This window comes from Aquila chrysaetos, chromosome 8, assembly GCF_900496995.4.
Source record: "Aquila chrysaetos chrysaetos chromosome 8, bAquChr1.4, whole genome shotgun sequence".
NCBI lineage: Eukaryota > Metazoa > Chordata > Aves > Accipitriformes > Accipitridae > Aquila > Aquila chrysaetos.
The window spans coordinates 31,298,835-31,318,181 of NC_044011.1; the positions used below are offsets into that span (position 1 = coordinate 31,298,835).

General features: G+C 41.6%; 1 long non-coding RNA gene across 2 annotated transcripts in view; it reads right to left on the minus strand.

Moving 5' to 3' along the window:
• Window positions 1–19,347, minus strand: part of LOC115345108 — a 75,145-nt gene that overhangs the window by 53,086 nt on the left and 2,712 nt on the right. For both annotated transcript variants that reach the window (XR_003924721.1, XR_003924720.1), the window contains exon 2: window positions 15,850–15,964. This is a non-coding gene — a long non-coding RNA (uncharacterized LOC115345108). The remainder of the gene's footprint in view (window positions 1–15,849; window positions 15,965–19,347) is intronic.

Consider the following 19,347-nt stretch of genomic DNA (forward strand, 5'->3'; position numbering starts at 1 on the left):
GAAGATGCAATAAAGCGGGATAATCAATTGGTGTCAGCATCTAATAACGGAGATTCTCTACAAAATGGAAGAGAAAACCCAAACCTTAGTTAATCAAAAGCTATAGCATCCAGGGCTGCAAAAAATGAATTGGATGTAGAATTTATGAAGAAGTTGTGCACAGCCAAAAAAAACATTAAGATTTTTAGAAAGCCATCATCACTTCATCTATCTGATGAGGCAATGCCTTCAGTTCATGAGAAAGGAGGTCTGCAGACTCACAGGCAAAACAGCAAATTATAAGTCAGTTTACTCAGAACACCCACTGCTCTATTATGTCAGCTTGCTAATAAATAATTCCCTTACTACAGCAATGCAAGGACTGAAATACTTTTTCAGTCCTCCTTAGCATAACAGAAGTTTCCTGTAGATCTCTTTTACCTAATGCAATATATTCATACTAATTCTCCAGAACTGCTACTTGTTTTTCCCTTTGATTTCCTTAAGAAGCAGCATACAGCATAATCAAAAAGCTTCTGACCTAAGTATTAGTTTTATGGCATGGTTTTATGAAAAGAAATCAAGTGGGTGCCTAATATGGCCAGTTTGCATGAGGTTCGAAGTCTCCAGAGCTTTCCCCATAACATTCGACTCGGATACCTGTGATCTACTCCGAAGGGTACATACCAAAACTGGCTTCCTGGAGCTCTATTTCAGCAGAGCTCTGTTTCTAAATGGGCAGTTAAACAAGTCTTTAGGCACATGTGTCTTCTGGGAAGCTGCCAGTCTGTTGGTGGTGCTGCCAGGCTAGGAGAATTTAGCCTTTATTCAACTGCCTATACTGGAGTAGAAAGTTCTGGGAGAAAATAGAGTAGGACCATAATGGAAGGAATAAACACTCAGGTATGTCATACACAATTCTGAAATCTACTAAGCCAGCATCGCAAAGCAACTCACCTCAAAAAAAAGAAAAAAAAAAAAAATTAAATTTGAATCACTACATGAGGTTCTGACCCACGGTTCCTTGTAGCCCGCTTCTGAACTACATTTTGGCATCCAGAGTTGGGTGTACAACATGGTTTTGTCTTGCAAACACCAAGTAGTCATCTTCTCAACTTTACTAATGTATTATCTCATGATATTTGCAAAGCAAAAGAGTCCCCAGAATTAGAGTGAGGCAATCAGAACAATTTGTTTCACTGTTTTTTTAAAAGTATTTTGGGTTTATGTTTTAAAAGTAACCAATAGCCTTTTCAACAAGAGACAGCAGACGACAGATCCCATGGCCTTTTCCCCCCACCCTCACAGTAAGCATCCTCAAACAGAGAGCTGTCAGATGGACTCAAAATTAATCCTCATCTTAAACAAATACCCTTTGTTTATTGACAAGTAGACTCTTTTGTTTGCATATAGTCACCAGCGTATGGCATGAGGCAGAGAAGCAGAAAGAAAGATGACCACAAGGACCATTCTTTTCTTTTCCCATAACGCAGACCCTTTGTGCAAAGTAAATGCCAACTGTAACAACAGTTATGATCACAGCTTGCTTGTGAACCCTCTTCTTCCCTCCCAGACCCCTTGGGGTTCAAAGGCAAGCTGCAATATAGGTAGCTTTAGCTTTGTTTATCCAAAGAGACTCCAGCAGGACCAAAGGACTCCTTTTAATAGGAAAGTACCAGATCTTTGGTTGGAAGAAAAGGGCAGTTTGGCACACTACAGATTCACCCTGTGGGCCTCAGACCTGGCACCTCCCATGCATTACTAAATGGAAAGAACTTTTTCTGTTTGTGTCCTCATATTAATTCAAATCAGTAATGAAGTTGGGAGCGTCACAAGGTTTTAGCAGTATACGGGATTAGACGAGGCTTAGATAACCAAATAAATGAACTGACTTAATTAGCTCTCCTGAAACAAATTATTATACAGTGCTCATTTCCAACTCTCATATGAACCCCAAAGAGTTCTAGAAATGCATTAATTCCTTGAATAATAAATCTTATATTTTTGCATACCTACTGCAATTATGATGGATAATGAGATTTTAATTAATCAGACCCAGATTTTTTAATGCTGTTGAAGAATGTAGAGACATTAGGGACCTTTTTATTTGGTAAATTGTGGAGGGAAAGAAAAAAAAAGAGCAGAAGGCAACAAGAATAACAACAAAAAATTTCTATGTTAAACTAACCTATGCCTAACAAGCTTCTTAATGACATCAATTCTGCAAACATCCCTATCTTGAATATGAACTCTGTAAACTGTCGAATCCTGGTCAAAGTATTAACTTCAGTACCTCTCTTAAGGCAAAATACAGTTATTAAATGTTATGCCACCTGGAATACACTCTTGGTTTTACGCAAATAAGATCTTTTCTACTGTAATTTCAACGCTCTATGTACAAAGATTTTCTTGCTCATATATTCTATGCTTCCAGGTACTTAGGAGTGAGATCCACTTGTTATTATTAACATGGCAAAGCAGCCATTAAACCCTTCTCTCATATTTTTCATTTTTTTGAAACCCTTCTAAGGAGATAGCTAAAGATCTCTTTCATGCAAAGGTAGTGGCATTGCAGTTGTCATTAATTATAAATCAGTTTCTAATATGACTGAGAGCACAAAGATTGTAGGGGGTCTCATTAACATGAGATTAAAATTTCCTTGAAGTGTAATTATTTTGCAAGAGAGTCTTGGGCTGGATTTATGACAATGTATTGCCTCTCTGCACTTATTACATTGACAAGAGAGATTTTGTTCATCATGGGGAGAGTATCAATGCACACCACTTCCCTTGGAGAAACTCTAGCACTTGGAAGGAAAAACCTGAAGGAGAGGGGACTTTAAATTCTAATTCCAGATTTCTAACAGGTCCCCTTTCTTCTTAGCTCCTTTTTAATAAAAGGAAAGTTGTCACTGGAGATGGCTGAGAAAGTCAAAAGAACAACAGTTTGGCAGTGCAAGGTCAACTCTTGTGTGTATTTGGAATGGGGGGGAAAAGAGGTAGTGCTTCCAGTTTAAACAAAATTGAATTCAAAGTCTTAATATGAAACTTTGAGGTTTCAAATTCTTTTTCCCCTTCTTCAGTGAACCTCGCTGGATTTGACATGGTAAATAGGTTTGGGTTTCCCCTCCCTTCCTCCCCCTTAAAAGAACTCTGAACCATTTCCTCTGAAAAGCCACTTTCCATGGAAAAATAAGGTCAAAAGAATTTTTTTTATTAAACCTAGCAGTTGGCAGTAGCATGTTCAGGCGTCTTTTCCCTCTGTTTGAATTGTTAACCATTGCACTAAAAAATGTAATCCTTACTGAGCCACAGAGAAGGGAAAGGGGTAGCAGACCCCTCCACAGCTATGGCACAGCTGCAGGAGTCTGATCTCGAAGTCTGAATTTACAGCAGCAGTTAGCTGCAGAAGTCCCTCTGGCTCAAGGAATTAGGAAACCAGGTACTTTCAGCCTAGAGGGGATTTTCCAATCTGTATCTTTGGGCTCTTGCATAACTTTCAAAATCTGAGGCCTGTGAGTACCTCACGGAAGACAGCCATATGTGTTCTCCTTGGCATTTCTTTGGGCAGAGCTTAGGTTAAAGAACAGATTTTCTTCTGTTCTTCATTTCCACAGAATTGCTCACAAACAAGAGCCAGCTCCTAGCTGCACTGAGCAGGTCCCTGGTTTGAAAAGCAACCACCAAGCCCTGAGCTGCTGTCAGCTTTGCCAGGCTGATCTTCTGCGTTGCTTCTGTTTGGCAGCTATTGCACCCCATGCCAGAAAACCCATTTCAACAGAGAGCCAAAACAACAGGGACTCAGAGGATGCTAAATGCCATCTGACCCCAAGAAACTGAGGGCACAGTGGTCAAATATTGCTAGGAAATTTTGTCCTGTATTTACAGAAATAGTAATCTTAAGAAAAAACGGACCTGTCTCAAGACAATGCGTGGTTTTGCTCAAGTCTCTATGGGAAGAAAATTGCCATTTATTATTAGCACCAGTGCTGCTGCAACCCACCTTGTTAATTCAAAGATTCATTTATAAGCTGCTTTGATATGTGGCACTCAGCTTTGAGCACTTTTCTGTGCAGTCCCCCCCCACCCCCCAAGTTTGGTTGCCCTCCCCACCACCAATCTAAATTTGCTTTTATGTGCTAGGAAAACAACAAAAAAAAAAAGTGTGAATTTGCCACTTCTGAACATCTTGTCCTCTTAATTTGTACAGTGCTGGTTCGTTCAGCACAGAAACAGTACTAGAAGCAGAATAAATTCTGCAAGGCAGGGTGGGGGCAGGGAGAAGGACAGCAGAGCCAGAGAGAATAAGCAGGGAGGGGCTCTGCAATGGTGCTGCTATTCTCCATTGCCCCACGAGCAGGTTTCGCCATGCCCCTGCCCTCCTCCTGCAACCTTGTCTTTGCCAACTGCAGACATTCAGGTTGGAAATGCCATATCCATGCACAGCCTCTGCATGGTTTTCTCTTCCTCCCTTCTTCCCGCTTTCCTCATAAATTTGCCTTTCTTCAAATAGCTTTGTTTTAGGGCTGGTTCCCCTCCCACCCCTTCCAGCTCGCAATGCCCTGGATGCCACATGCCCTCTCAGGGTCTCTCACCCTCCTTTGGCCCCCTGTGCCCTCCTTCCAGCCCATCCTCTCGCTTCCCCTGCCCTCCTCCTCCTCGGGTGCAGCTCCTTCGCTCACCCACTTTCTGTCGCTTTCCCTCAGACTCTTTCCATTTATCAGCTCCATCCCAGTTGCCTCCCTGGAGTCCTCCACTTCTCCCTTGCTACGTGTTGCTCATGCTCTATACGAGGAGACAGCCAAGGAGGTCGCTGAGCGTCAAGACCAGCATTATTGAGAATATATAATGAATATATATGCCAGAGCCACTCAGGAAAAAAGCTGGGGACTGAGGTGAAATGGAAAATTAACTGAAAGCAGAGAGCAAATATCTTTGTGCATCTAGGCCTAAAGACTAGAGAGGGGAGCCCTGGCAAGCTGCTCTGTGCAATGTACAGACAGCTTAGAGAAAATGAGTAGCAGCAAATCCACGAATTAACCCAAGCAACTTCTTGACCCTCTTGCCCATTCAATTTGAACCAACATTTTGGTTGGAATAAATAGCAAGTTTTCACCTTTTAAAATAAAAAGGACAACTGGAAACCAGATTTTGTTATTTCAGAATATCAAGTTTTAACATTTTATTCGGCAACATAGTGAGCTGATGGCCTTTGAAAAGGAGAGAGGGAATGGCCAGCTTCATCTTTACTGCGTTTATTTTATGTGACAACTTCCCTGGCCAAGATGAACACAGAAATGGACAGATCAGTTATTAGCCCAAGACAGCCAAGTCTCCTTACATTTATGGAACAGAAACAGGCATGTAAACCACAGTAAATGGTTATCTTCACCCAGGAATTTAATACCAGCTACAAACAGAAAGCAGGTCAGAATCTGCACTGATAAAAGGCATCTTGCACTATTTGATGATCAGCACCATAATTTCGGTTGTTTAATCTTTTTTCTTGAAGCGAGAACCTGCCTATTCTTTGGGATCTGTGGACAGGTAAGGATTGCCACACTGGTATCAGCAAATAAATATGTTAATTTAGCATCAGTGATTCCGGAGCACAGACCTGCACCCCAACAACGTGTGTGAATGTCTGCCTACCACCACCTGCTGAGGAGATCTTAAATCACCCTCCAGTGCTCTCCAGAGCCTGAGGTGCAATGCGTAATGAGCAGGTTTTGCAATCAGTCGGAGTGGCCTGAGGATTGCAACAATTCATGCCTCCACCAGGAAGCCCCCACGTGGGGTAGGTCGCACCAGAAAGCCTCAGTGCCAACCCCAGTAATGGATTGGTGTTGGAGCTGTGGTGCCAGTACAGCCTGATGGCTGGGGCTATCTCCAGGAGATTTTTCCCTAAGCTGTCCTGTAAAGCTGAGGAGTGTCAAAGGAAGACTGCATGCAAACAAAGGAAAAATTACTTTCAATAGCATGGCTGATGGCTGTCCGGAACAATCCCCAAAAGGCCTAGCCAGAAACCCTGTATTTCACTAGCACAATTATGGCCTAATGAATCACTGCAATTACCAGTCATATACCATTAAAAAACATTTCTGAATCTGTCCAAAAATATACACATTTTCTCAGTATATGTCTACGGAAGGTAAAGTGGTGAAAGCACAAATGCATTTGTGTCATCAGCCTTCTCTCATGGCAGTGGATGGTACTGGGCTTAGAACAAATGCGTGTTCCTTCTATGCTTCAATCATCTCCAGCACCTGTGAGAATAACATAGTCCCCAGCTATACTGTCACCACAAGCATTACTTGCTGCAGCCGTTTCTGCAAGAGCTGGAGGAGTCCCTCCCCAAAACAAGTCCAGCATGTGGACAATAGGGTTTTATTGCCAAGTACCACAAATGTATTCCATTCGGATACTGGCAAAATAACATCTGTCCAGAGATCTGTTACCCCTTAGAGAGAACTTGTACATAACTGTTCACACAGGGGCCACTTTGCTTGTAAAGCAACCTCTTGGTCAATCCCTCTTTCTCCTTGTAAGAGATGCAGGAGTGTCCCCTGGTCCCACCAACTGCATGCAGATGGGTAAGAAGGTTAACCTACCAGCTAAAAGCATTTGCTCATGTGTCATGCGAGACCTGCTCCAGAAATTTCTACACCCAATCACGGTCCCTGACAAGCCGTGTCCCCTCATACCCCCCCCGAGGAAGGCAACTTCTCAACCACAAGGAAACAGTTAATGATGTACTGCTGCATGGTAGAACATGACTGATACTGAATAAGCCCAGGTATAGGACTTCTGCTCTATAGCAGATTGATGTAATCATATAATTTTTGTTAATTTTATCTATATAGAGAAATAAACATATGCACAGACCATGTTTATTTCACTCTATCAAATACAATTTTAACAAACATGACACAATTTTTACTGTGTAACAGAATGTCTCTGTTAAATGTTATAAGTTTCTGTGCTTTGTAATTGTTTTTCAATAGGCACAAAAAGTATTTCACTGCACAGTGAATGCATTTCATTAAATAGTATAAATTTACACTCTGTTGTAAATGAATGTTCATTTTACATTGTAATTTTTTTTTTACTGCAGAATGTTGCCATTTTAGTATTCACTGTAATCACTCCACTGTGTTGCAAGCAAATGTCATTTATATGATATGTAAAAATTCAGAGAATTCAATTTAAGGGATCTCAGTCTGAAGTATAAATACATGCAAGCCACGTAACACAAATAAACTTACTCCAGATGGTTGCTTATAGCAGATAAAATCAAATCTCACCATCCTAAGGAATTAAATTCCCAGTACAAATATAGGCAATTCTGTACAGTTTCTGCTGACCAAAATGGCCAGAAAATTAGCACCAATCCAAACATAATAAATGTAATGAAGTTTTTGCCACTAATAAGAGACCAAACATTATGTTTTCTACATGGTTTAACAGCTTTTCCGTCTGAATGTTTTTGAGAATCCAGAGATTCCCCCAGCTATCTGCCCCAGAAAATACTTTACGTGTAAATATCTAGAAACAGAAAACTACTGATACAATAAAACAAACGATTCTAAAAGCAACAATGCTTTATTTGCTCCTCTACCATTACAGCTGCCTGGAGAACTTACAGTACAGCCCAAGAGCATTAACAAACAGCCAAGCTATTTCTTCTCTGTTGATAGCCACCTTATTGCTTTCAGCAGCTAGCAAATTAAACCTTCAAAATAATTCTCATGTGCACTGACTGTAAAGTGAATTTAAATTAAAGTAATACATTACAAGAAAAGCGAGTACCTAGCCAGAGTTCTCAGCAGCCTCCTTCTTCTTCCAAAACCATCCTCAGTGCACACAAATATAGTTACACAGTTCACACCTGCCAACATACATCTGCACATACCATATGGAACAGGACACACCTTATCCCAGCACTCGCACACATATGTATTTGCAAACACCTCCTGCCACTGGGAGACAGATGAGTCCAGCCAAGCGCTACTAAAACCAAACAAGAAATGCCTTGCTGCCCATTTCTTCTCTGTCAGCACCCACACGTCCTCCCCAAGGGCGGGTCAGAGCACAGAGCAAGCTTTAAAATGGCAGTATTCACCCCAGCCATGCTAAGCAGATGAAGGCCTGTGACTGTCCCTTTACAGATGGATATGAAGCCAAAGAAATGAAGTTACTCACTCAACGTCACAGAACAAACCTACACCAGGACAAAGACTTGAAGAGAAATCTTGCATAGCCCTGCTGGTATCCTTCTCCCTGTATTTATCTATAGATAGTTCCCAAGCTTCATGCTTGGACCTGGGAGCAGTCTGCGAGGCTGGCTCGTGCCTTTCACTTGCTGGGTGCAGTGCAGAGCTAAAAATTACACTGAGAAGATTTTAATTGCTCTGTTTTCCTGAGGTGGTGCAAAAATGGTGGAGGTGAACTGATAGATCTGAAGTGCTCTAAAACAGTCTACGGCTTCAAACAAACACAGCTGCTTTGCTCCCAGGCTGCTGGAGAGATCCAAGCCTCAGAAAGTCTGGACGTGCCAATGCAAGTGAGCTGAATTACATTTCTCAGAGGTAGTTATTCTTGGTAGTTATCCTGATGAAAGTCAGCTTAGATGAGAATTAGGGAACCCACCTATTACCAATTTATTTATTAAATAATAATTAAATAATATATTATTTGAAATCCTGTTGCTTTTGGTTCTGTGCACATACAGCTCAGTTCTGGCTGCTTCTGCACCTCTTGCTCGAAGATTTTAGGTTACACTTAAGAACAATCCTAAAGAATCTCTGCTCTTATTCTAGGTCAAACTCAACTTAAAGTTAGCTACCTGCAAGTAACCCCCTGCAAGCATCTCAACAGGATCATCACAGCAGCAATGGCTCTAAGTCAGGCACTAGGCACAGTCAGATTCGGAAATGGATATAAGCAGACTGCAACACTGTGAAACCCAACAGGCATTCAGAACAAACATACAGCATGGAGCAGGAGAGAAAACCAGCAGCAAAATGTGAGCTGCCCTTCTCATGGCAGGTATTGTTCTTCCATGGGACCACAGAAATACCAAGAGACATTTTCTCGTGGGGCTGCCCAGCCCCTTGCAGTGCAGGGCAAACACCATTAGGCTTGCTCTACAGTGGAGATGCCACAAGGCTCTCCAAAGCAGCCAGAGTGCCATTCAGCAGTTCACTGGGGATAGATATGCAACCTACATCTCCTGAGACCCTACCTGTTAGCAGGCAGCTGCCTGGTTTGTGTCTCCAGATGTTTTCCATGAAGTTTGTGCTGGCGAGGGACACTCAGCTGGGAAAAGCTCAGGGCTCTTCCACCTCAGCTGGGTCAGGATGCTATGTAGTGCGCTGGCACCAGCTCTGTCTGCAGGAAAGGCCAGCTACTATAGCACTCTATTACTGATGCTCACAGTTTTCCCACCCTGAAAAAGCACATCTCACCTACTCCTCATTTACATCCCAACAGAGCATGGCTTCAATTATCAGCTCGTTTAGTTTGAGATGTGCAGGGTAACTAACAAGCTTTCTTCTGAAACCTCAGACACTTCAGAGGATTGGAATTTAGCACTGCAAACCTTAACAAAACCAGGTCTGGCTTAATTCATTTTTAATATTCCCTCAATGTCAAATAAGGAATTCCTTCATCACAGCCAATACAAGTCCTCCAGACTCCCTTTCACACAAAGTTGTATGTCATGACTCTCCTTAACCTTATGTACCAACGCATACGAAGCATCAGCTCATTTTATTACTCTGTGCAGTGCAGCTTTGATTACCAAAATCTGTTCTATACATTCTTGAGAAATGTCTGGTAACTGCTGGCATTAGCATGTAGTTCCTCCTGGATTATTCCTCAGCATTTTAAAGCTGCTTCATGGTGTTGCTTGGTACAAGATTGGATTTACGGCATTGCGTTTCCTGATTCAGCCTTCCAGGTTGGAAGTTTCCAACCACAGTTCCTTGGAAGCCTGTCAGTTATGCATGGGTCCAGCATCAGAGCAGTTCAGGTACCATTTTATAGAAAGGGACTGATATTGCCGGACAGGAACTGTGTTATCTGCACTGCAGGTCACCGAGTACCCTGTGTTTGCTGCTAATTAAATTCACTGTTGGAAGCTCCTTACATCTCCACGTGATACGTAACTGCAGAGCTGGATGTTGCCCCTAATTGCTTTTTGTAACAAGGTTATAAAAGTCATGCTGTTATGTTCAGATATGTCAGGGCCCTGACAACAGTACATGATCATAAATGACATTAATACCACGCTGTATTGTACCAAAATTGGATATTAATGAGGAAGTTTCAGTCCTCTTTCGGTATGTTCTTGTTGTGATCATTCAAGAGCTGTATTTACGCAGGAGGGTTAAGGAACATTAAAATAAAATGCAAAGTAAAGTTTGGGGCTATCTTTAAACTTAACACATCATTTTGGTTATAAGACACAAGAAGGTCTGTATGAGCAATATTATTAATTGCCAGGTTACACGATTTCTCTAATAGCATATTACCCTTTGTTTTCTTCAATCGAACACTGAAGCAAACAAAATGAACGAGTACATAGCAACACAGCTTTGCTTGCGATGACTGATTACGTTACTTGGCAAGGAGTTAAGTGCCAAGTGATCACTGTATACAACACGACCAGTTGCCTTTCCCCTGCTAAGAAAGAACTGCTGCACAGTTCATCACTTGAGCAAAATGGATAAGAGGGACAGAGCTGAAACTACACAAATCCATCCCAGATATCATCGGTTTTAGTCTCATCCATGAATGAGCTAGGGGAAAAAAGCAAGTTAACCCAGCCTGAAACAAGCCTCTTGGCACTAGCACTGTTGCTATTTCCATCCAAAAAACACATTCCTTGAGAACCTGACTCCCATGGAAGCCTTTCCTGGGCACAATGTCCTGCGCTACTGGGCAAAAGATTAAAATTAAGTCTCAGATGATTCACCCAGGCCAAGCAGGAGAAAAGTGTTCCTAATGTTTGTATCACCAATGGGTACATTCTGCCACTACTTGTACTTTCACAATCTCACCAGAAATCAGAGGCAGAATTCATCCACGCAGGTTTTGAAATGTGAACTAGAAGCTGGGTTTGCTTTATGTAGGGAGAAGTGCTACTAGATCATGGAGTATTTTTCTACGATAATTGCCTAAAATTGGTCAGGGAAATTGTTTCTTAGAAGTGCTTATTGCCCATTTCTGAAAATAGAGCACCAGCTACCAGATCAGATGGAGGTACCTCCACTGCAGAGGGTACAAGTGCCACACTAAATGACCCCTGCAAACCAAACCCATGTGGCACAGACTTGCCCAAGATCAATAGCAATTGACTGTTAGCTAGTTAATCAGTTAATCACACTCTGATATGAATTTGGCCTAGAAAATGCTCACTAGTCCTACATATGCAACGTGTTTACATTAACATTTTGGAAGGCTTAGCAGCTTCCAAGTTCTTTTATGTTTGCATACAGCAGAGATCTTTAGGAAAATCTGATCAGGAAGCACAGCGTAACTAAATTATTATAACAGACACCTGTATGAAAACAGTCTTAAAGCTATGCAACTGCAATCACTTTACACACAACTTGCTTGGTGCTATCTCATTATATTCTTTATCTATTGCTGAGTCAAGAATAAAATCCAATTTTGCCAAACATTTTAAGCAAAAAATAAAGGGCATGGAACAGTCCTTTCCCAAACGGCTTTCTATTTAGACATGCCCTTATCCAAGAGCAGGGTAATAAAACATTTTAGCCCTTTCCAACAGCCAGTTCTCAACAGAATCAAAACCATCAGCAGCACATCTCTAACTAAAAAGCACCGCTAAACAAAGCTTGCCTTGCTCAGGAGCAGTAGCTCACACAACTTTACATCAAGTTTTTCAGCTTACAGACAGAAGAAAAGATTAGGTTATCCTGTCTCTTTGCATCTCTCACAGTCCTTTACATTTCCACCAGGAATCCAGGTAGAACTTCAATGGCTTTGGTTTGTCTGAAGCATATTTCCAAAGGTGGCATTCAGTCTCAATCTGATCATGAGTGAGGCAAAGGGGGGAACATTCACACAACTCACTGAATGTTTCTGTTTCAAATGCATGGCAGAAACTTCTTAAATGATTTCTCAGATGGCAAAAAGAAAACCCTGGGGGATCAAGGCATTATTTGTTGTTCTGTGCCTGGAACATCTGAGAATTCTCTGTAATGGAAGAGGAGACCATGGGGAGCTGCAGATGTTCCCAGCAGCATCTCTCTGCAGTAGCAAAGGCAGTCCCTTCTAGCAGCTCCCAACATGACAGCTGTGTCACAGAGGCCTCAATGACTCTAAAGCTTTAAGATCGCAGTGTTCGCCAGTAGACAAGGGAGATAATACCCAGCTGCATATTCACATTCTTACAAGATAGTTGTAAAAACACTAGGCACTTGACTACACCAGCAGCTTAGCACCATTTCTTAGACCACTACTAGTTTCTTATCATAATAAAAAAAGATAATAACTGCTTGTACTCAGGTGCAGTAGAGACTTTATGTTAGCTTTTTGTCAGTGACGTGTCACCCTGGCTCTGACATGACGGGCATTGTGCCGATAAGGAGGTAAAGCATCTCTGTTTCAAGAGCTTCTACAAGTTAAAAAGCACCATTTTACAGGGGACGAATGACATAGTTTCACACATTCTTACATTGGCTTACTGGCAGTATTAAAAAAAAAAAAGAAAACAGTGAGAAAGATTTCAGCATGTACATTATGTAAAGAATCATGAGGATGACATTAGAGGGCTGCAGAAAGCTCAACAGACCAGCATTAGAGGCTGGTGGGAACATGTTTACTGAGCTGGTCGCTGATTCTTATTAGCAATTCAAGAAGCCTGTGATTGATCAGACCATTGTTTCTTCTTTTCTGACTAAAGTCCTTTTCACCCTCAGGGAAATACCAAAGAACAATTAGTGAATAATGCACTTAAGGTATAAACCTGTGGCATTTGGTGGATATTTTAACTAATGCTGGCATTTCATTTAATGGTATCAAATAAAGAACTACACAGCCTGATTTCCCTCACGCTACTCCAATCAGCAGCAATTCCGAGTCTCAGGTTGAAGATTATATTTGCAAATTAGATTTTGGGGGGTGAGGGAAATAAACCTGTTAGTCCATGGTTTGATCAGAAGTTTGAAAGCTAGTCTTGTAATGAAAGGGGGAAATCTTGGCTGCGAAGTCAACACGAGCCTCATCCAAAATTTCTCACAGCTCTTTTAATAGCATAAATGTTTCAGGCTAGTACATCTGGGTCTCTGAAACAGTGGCAGCAGTATTTCAAATATTCTCAAAGCCAGCTACTTGGATGGGCTTGAATTGGTGACAATAATTGTGAAGATTAGCTTCTCAGGCCAAATAGAAACGAGCCAGGGCCACGCAGGCAGGCTTAGTTCTCTCACAGGAAACACGTGAGCAAAGCAGGATGCCAGGGCTCCAAAGAGGAAAAGCTGGAGGGCATATCAGCACACGTACCGAGTGGCAGAAAATTAACAATTTTGATACTGCAGCTACTCCAAAACACTTATCACTGAATACATAAAAGCAAAGAATAGAATAGTAGAAATCAGTGCAAAACTAGAAAATATCTGGCATGTTTTGGGGTACCAAATAATCAGTATTTGTTCCCCAAATTGTAACTGCTGAACCAAAACTTCATTTAGGCCACAGAAGGCACCACAAAGGATACATCAAGCAGCATTCAGCAAAGCAGCACATATCAGACCTTTCCCACCAAGAGGATTCTCCAAACAGACCATTTAAGGCAGGTCACAAAATGGCAGGATACCAGCTGTTTGCATTTACTTTATTTCTCATTACATTCCCTAAACAAACTTTTTCTTAAGACAAATCTGACTGAATTTAGACATAACACTGCCTCTTGCTCCAACCATTTTAATCAATTTGATAAGCAAGCCAGATTGTATGCCAATGCTTCCAACAATTAACTTGCAAGAAATCCTGTGATGAACCTTAGTCTCTTTTCACACTGATTTTATTATACTCGCAGATCTTTACACTTGTTCATATACAATTTGAAAATAAACACTGCCAGGCTAGAACACAAATTGGTGACCTAAACGTTTCAGAAAATGAAATGATATATGCCTTAGCCATCCTGCAAGGCTTGCAGAAACTGAAAGAAGTATCACCAAATAACTTGAATTCAATAATTCCCCAGAAGCACCAGTTCCCCTAACCCTAGGAAATTCTGATGCAGCTAATAAGGGAAAACACAACTTTCTGGAGCTAACTACAAAAGGAGAAAGTGGGATGCTCAGGAAAAAGAAAACACTGAAAAAGGTTTAATACACTGGAAGATATATATGAAAAGAAGGGGCAGAAAATTTCTTGCCTGCCAAGCAGTACCCTGGGCCAGAGGGTTACAGATCCATCCTGCACTAATGCTTCCTCTCTGTTTTGATCACAACCACCTTTATTTTTTTATTTATTTTAAATACTGGCTTTGAAGTTGTCAGTTACGGGAATGAAATAAAAGGATGCATTACAAAACATCTCTTGATTGGCCATTTGGTCTGACCAGCTGAGCTTCTTTTAAAGTTATGCAAGAGAAGCTGAGTAGGCCCACAAGCACAGGAGGCTCCTGGCCTTAACTGGAGCCTGATCAAATCGTTGTCTTCCCTATTGGAGGATGCAGTCTTGCAACCCTGCTGCTGAAACAGTCCTTTGATAATACCTTGTGGAAAACTGGCAGAAGCAACCATTTAATGTCACATTTCTTCTTTTACTGTACAGCTCTTATTACTTTATATGCATTAAAAATACATGGCTACTTATAAATCTTTGATTACACTATGCACTAGACTTGTTACATTTTTCACCTCCTTCCCAGGACAAAATCTACAGAATGCATATATGCCATACAGGACGCGGGACACTTTGCAAATTTGAACACAGGCATTCATTCAATGGAGAGCAGCAGCTGTTCCCAGGAATGGTACCAAAACCAGGAAGGCAGAATTTGTCCTTTTTAGCAAATAATTAGGTTGGGATTGTGAGAGACAGCCTCAGCGTTACAGGTTAAGGTGCCCTCCTCCTCTTTTCATTGTCCCTCGTCTCATGTTCATATTGTAAGATAAGCGTGACCAGAGACTCTTACCAGATGAGCTGGTATGATTATTTTTTACAGCTCCAGGCAAGAAAAATACCCCATGAAAGGGACATACTTGACAGGATAGCCAAGTTTCCTAAAAAAGTGAAACAGTAGCCTACAAACCTACCTAGCAGTTGGAAGGAATCGCTCATAAAAGATGCATAGCAGCTATTGAACACATTCATTGATCCAACCTCCTACCAACAGCACTCTTGACAAAGCCACCAATGTATTGCCTTATTTGCAAGCATTTTCCACCTTTCTTAGCCTTCAGCCCTACTCCTCATACCTTCTGCTGCTGCAACCCTACTTCCACGTAGCCATCTCAGTCCTGTGCTGTTCCACTGGCCACCCAGTCCTCAGCAATCAAGCACTACCATCACAATACCTCCTAGCAAGGCCAGTCAGCCTGTATTAAACTTGCTGCAGAGACAAGAGCACCCCTGGGGAACGCTCTTACTCCCTGGGAAACGCAAGGTGTGAATCATTCCAAGGCCCATGAAGCTGCAGAGGCATCCTAAAGAACACAGTTTGATAAGCCGAGAGAACTAGGCATATAGCGAGGGGAATGCTAAGAAGAGGAAAAAGCAAAAATAAATATCAACATGCAAAGCAAAGATTTTGGAGGTATACATCACACTGCCTGAAAGAAATCCCACTGTAATTCTTGCCACGCCACCCATTGCCTTGAGACTTACCACAATAAAGTAGTTGTGCTATCTTCCAGTTTAAAGCTGATTTTAGAAGAAAGAGATGTTTCTCTGCCCATACTTATTTTTTTCCAACAGAAGTAGTTTGACTGGATTTAGGAGTCTGAAATCACAAGACAAAAAAACCCACTGTGACTTAAAGGAAGGAGTAGGGAAGACTTCTTCAATCACTCAGGTGGTGGTGAAGTGAGATTTGCACCTGGACCAGTTACTCGTTAGCCTACAGTAGTAGGTCCTGGTAGAAATGCCTCCCTCTACTCTTAACCCTTGCAGTACCGGCACTCTCCCAGGCCCGCTGGGTGCCACCTATAGTCTCCTTGCTGACTGCTTCACCACCCTAGCATGCACACACTGCTGTATTTCATGCTTTGAAACAATCTCCTAGTGCTTAGGTATTTGTGCAGATTACAGCTAGCAGGCTCTACTGTTTTTCAGCCTCCTTTTGTTTTCAAGCCAGTTATCAGGACAGCCGCTCTTTGGAACTGCCTGTTCCATGTATCGGGAGATTATGAAGAAAATGTGTTATTTCCATGAGGGCTGACACAGCCATTCTCCATTTATACTTGCTGATTTTTTTTTCCCCTGATGTAGTGCATTATATGAGCTCCTCTCTCAGTTTCATTTTTTTACCACCATGTTTTAATATCCTTTAGAAAATGCATGCATTATTTAGCATACTGCGGAGTGAGGATAGGCCAGGTGTGAATCATCTTACATTGCAGGAAAACAAGTTCTCTTTTCTGTATAATTATCAAATCTGCTTCTACAGAGAGCATTTCTCTACAGGTAGGCTACAACACTCAGTTACCTTATGCCACTTGATAAATATTCAAAGGTCCCTACCCCAGGATTTCCTCTGAAAGGCAGAGTACTTAGAAACAGGGGACTAGTCAAGGTTAGGGGAAACAGTATTATGTGAAGCTTGGCTTCTTCAACAGAGATCAGAATTTCTCAATAGTTAGAGCTGAATATTGAGAAAAGGAAAAGCTTTGCTTCCAGTTCTAACATTATCTGAGGAATATCAGTTATCAAAGGGGGAGAAATACACAATTTTACCGGGAGTGATAATGTGTTTTAAAGTGACAAATACTTCTTTTTTTTGGACTTGGTGAAACATAGCAGATACAGAAACCACTTGAAAAGTAGGTGACGCTATGCAATGTTACCATGCAGGCACAGTATCACCCCACCTGTGTCAAATTCACCTTAGATGACATTTCTTTTTCACCAGGGCATTGAAGCTTTCCCTTAAATATCCCCTTTTTCATGTTTTCCTTTCATTTTCTCCCCAATTAGCTTTTTCAGTAGAGTTAAACTGGAGGCTAATCCCTTTGATTTGAGGGTTGTCTACATGAGGGTACTTGAGAGAAATCAATTCAAGCTAATTAAGGGTTTAAATTCAAGGCAGAGGAGTCAACCTGCATGAGTCCACCTTATGGATACCTGTTCACAGCAGCCTGATCACAATTAAACAGCGTTTGTTTCCACAGTGGACAGTGTAGGCTATGTGTGTAGGACCCATCCAATTTGCCTGGGTGCATTAGCTGTCAAATTTGCACAAAACCTGCAATAGCACGTTTGCTCAGGACAACCTCCCCATGATAGCACAAAAAACCTCCCAAGCACTGGTTTGTGGACTCAATGCAGGTACGCACTTCAAATACTTCTATACCTAAATCAACCTGCAGTGCCTTTAGTTCCCAGTGAACATCTACATAGAGCATTAACATGGCTTACTGCAGTATAAGATTTAGTTCAGACAAAGCATCCCTGAGCAGCCAGGCTATGATCTCAGGTGTCACTACTTAATGTGATCAGGAGCAGCTGCGTTGCAAACTGCTGCATTTCATTCTCCTGAGCAGGGACTCAGGCTGTGAGTGCAAACTGATCTGAAAGTCCACTGTCCTCTTGCATTGATAGGGCCAACAAGGGAAACGAGGGGTGGGGTGGGTGTTTGTGTTTTGAAGGACAGATTTAAGCTGCTGGTCTGTTTTCCTTGCCCCCCAGAAAAACCTCACGGCCATGTCCAAACTGTTTCAAAATGCCACTCCATTATCTGCACACAGGAACATGCGCTATCTAAAGCTCTTCTGCATGCTTCTGCTTCTGAGACGTTCCAGAGCCAGAGATGACCATATAAAATGTCTTCCAACCGTCTCTTTTTCCCTTTTCTGGGGAGGCCTCACCCCTGCCCACTGGAGCTGCTCTTTGCAGACCACCCTGTTACAAACAGCCCAACGAGTGTGTCTATACCTGGGGAACCTGGCTTTCAACCTCTGCTCACAGTACTGCTTCCCTTCTAGTGCTGAGCAATATAGAAAAAATGAGCAGACTGCTTATAGATCCTGTCCTTCCCAAGTGAGTGTCTTCGCTGCCAGGTAACAAAATCACACACCAGCTTGTGCCCTATTTTTGGCCCAGCGTATCTATCTGGCTTTTCTGTAGAGTAGTTGGGCTTGCACAAGAGGAAGACAGAGCCAGAGCTTGCACACAGCCTGGGCACCTGATGCAGACATAAGGCAAGGGACTGAATTGCCTCTAGACAAGAGGGGAGCTGAACTCAAGTCCTCTGCCTCCTTGGAAAGAACACTGACCAGTAGGATGTTTTTAACTGGGAGGTACTACCTTCTCCATCTCCTTCAGCAAATAATAATAGTTACATATAATAATTTAGGAAATATTAAAAATGCCAAGAACTGTTCATGTAAGACCTCCTAAAAAAAACTTTTGTGCTTTTAAAAATCAGCAGTCCAAAAATTAAACGGGAGGTTAATGTGATACCCTTTGTGCAGCTGAGTCTGTTACACATGCAAGCATTTTGTGTCAGTTTTTTGTACCAGCATAAGCATATGGGATCGGACACAGATGAGGAGTTCTGAACTTTTCTGCAGACAGATGAATGAATTCAAGCTGAAGCAGGAGCATAGATCTTGCACTAGCCAGTCCAAAAATAGTAAAGAAATCCCTTTTCTGTATTTAGCACTGTGTGGAAGGGTTTATGTGTTCATTGATGAGCTCCTAGGCTAGCTAAAGTTTTACAAGAGCTGTATCTCTTTATTTCTACAGTCAAAAGGGTGTAGGAGTTTTGAATATTAGCACAATATTATCTCCCTTTTGCTTTCATTGCATTCAGCAAGGCTGACTCTACTAAATAGCACATAAATCTTAACTGTCTGTAATCTATAATAGAAAGATGTTTTTGAAAAAGGGTTTCTTGGCAGACTATTATCATTTTTGTACCAGTTTTTCTTGCCTTGTTCTCTTTTTTTCTTCTATGAGAAGGAAACAGATTTTTCCTCTCTTTTTTTCCTTTTCTTTTTTTTTTTTTTCCCCCTGATCTTATTCTTGTGGCTGATATATAAGAGCACAGATACAATGCAGTTTTTCATTTTGGCAGCTTTTTTAAAATGGATTCCATAGCAAGATCTGACCAGTGACAAATGACCCAGCACTTCCACTTGGAATACTAACGCTGAATTATCTGGC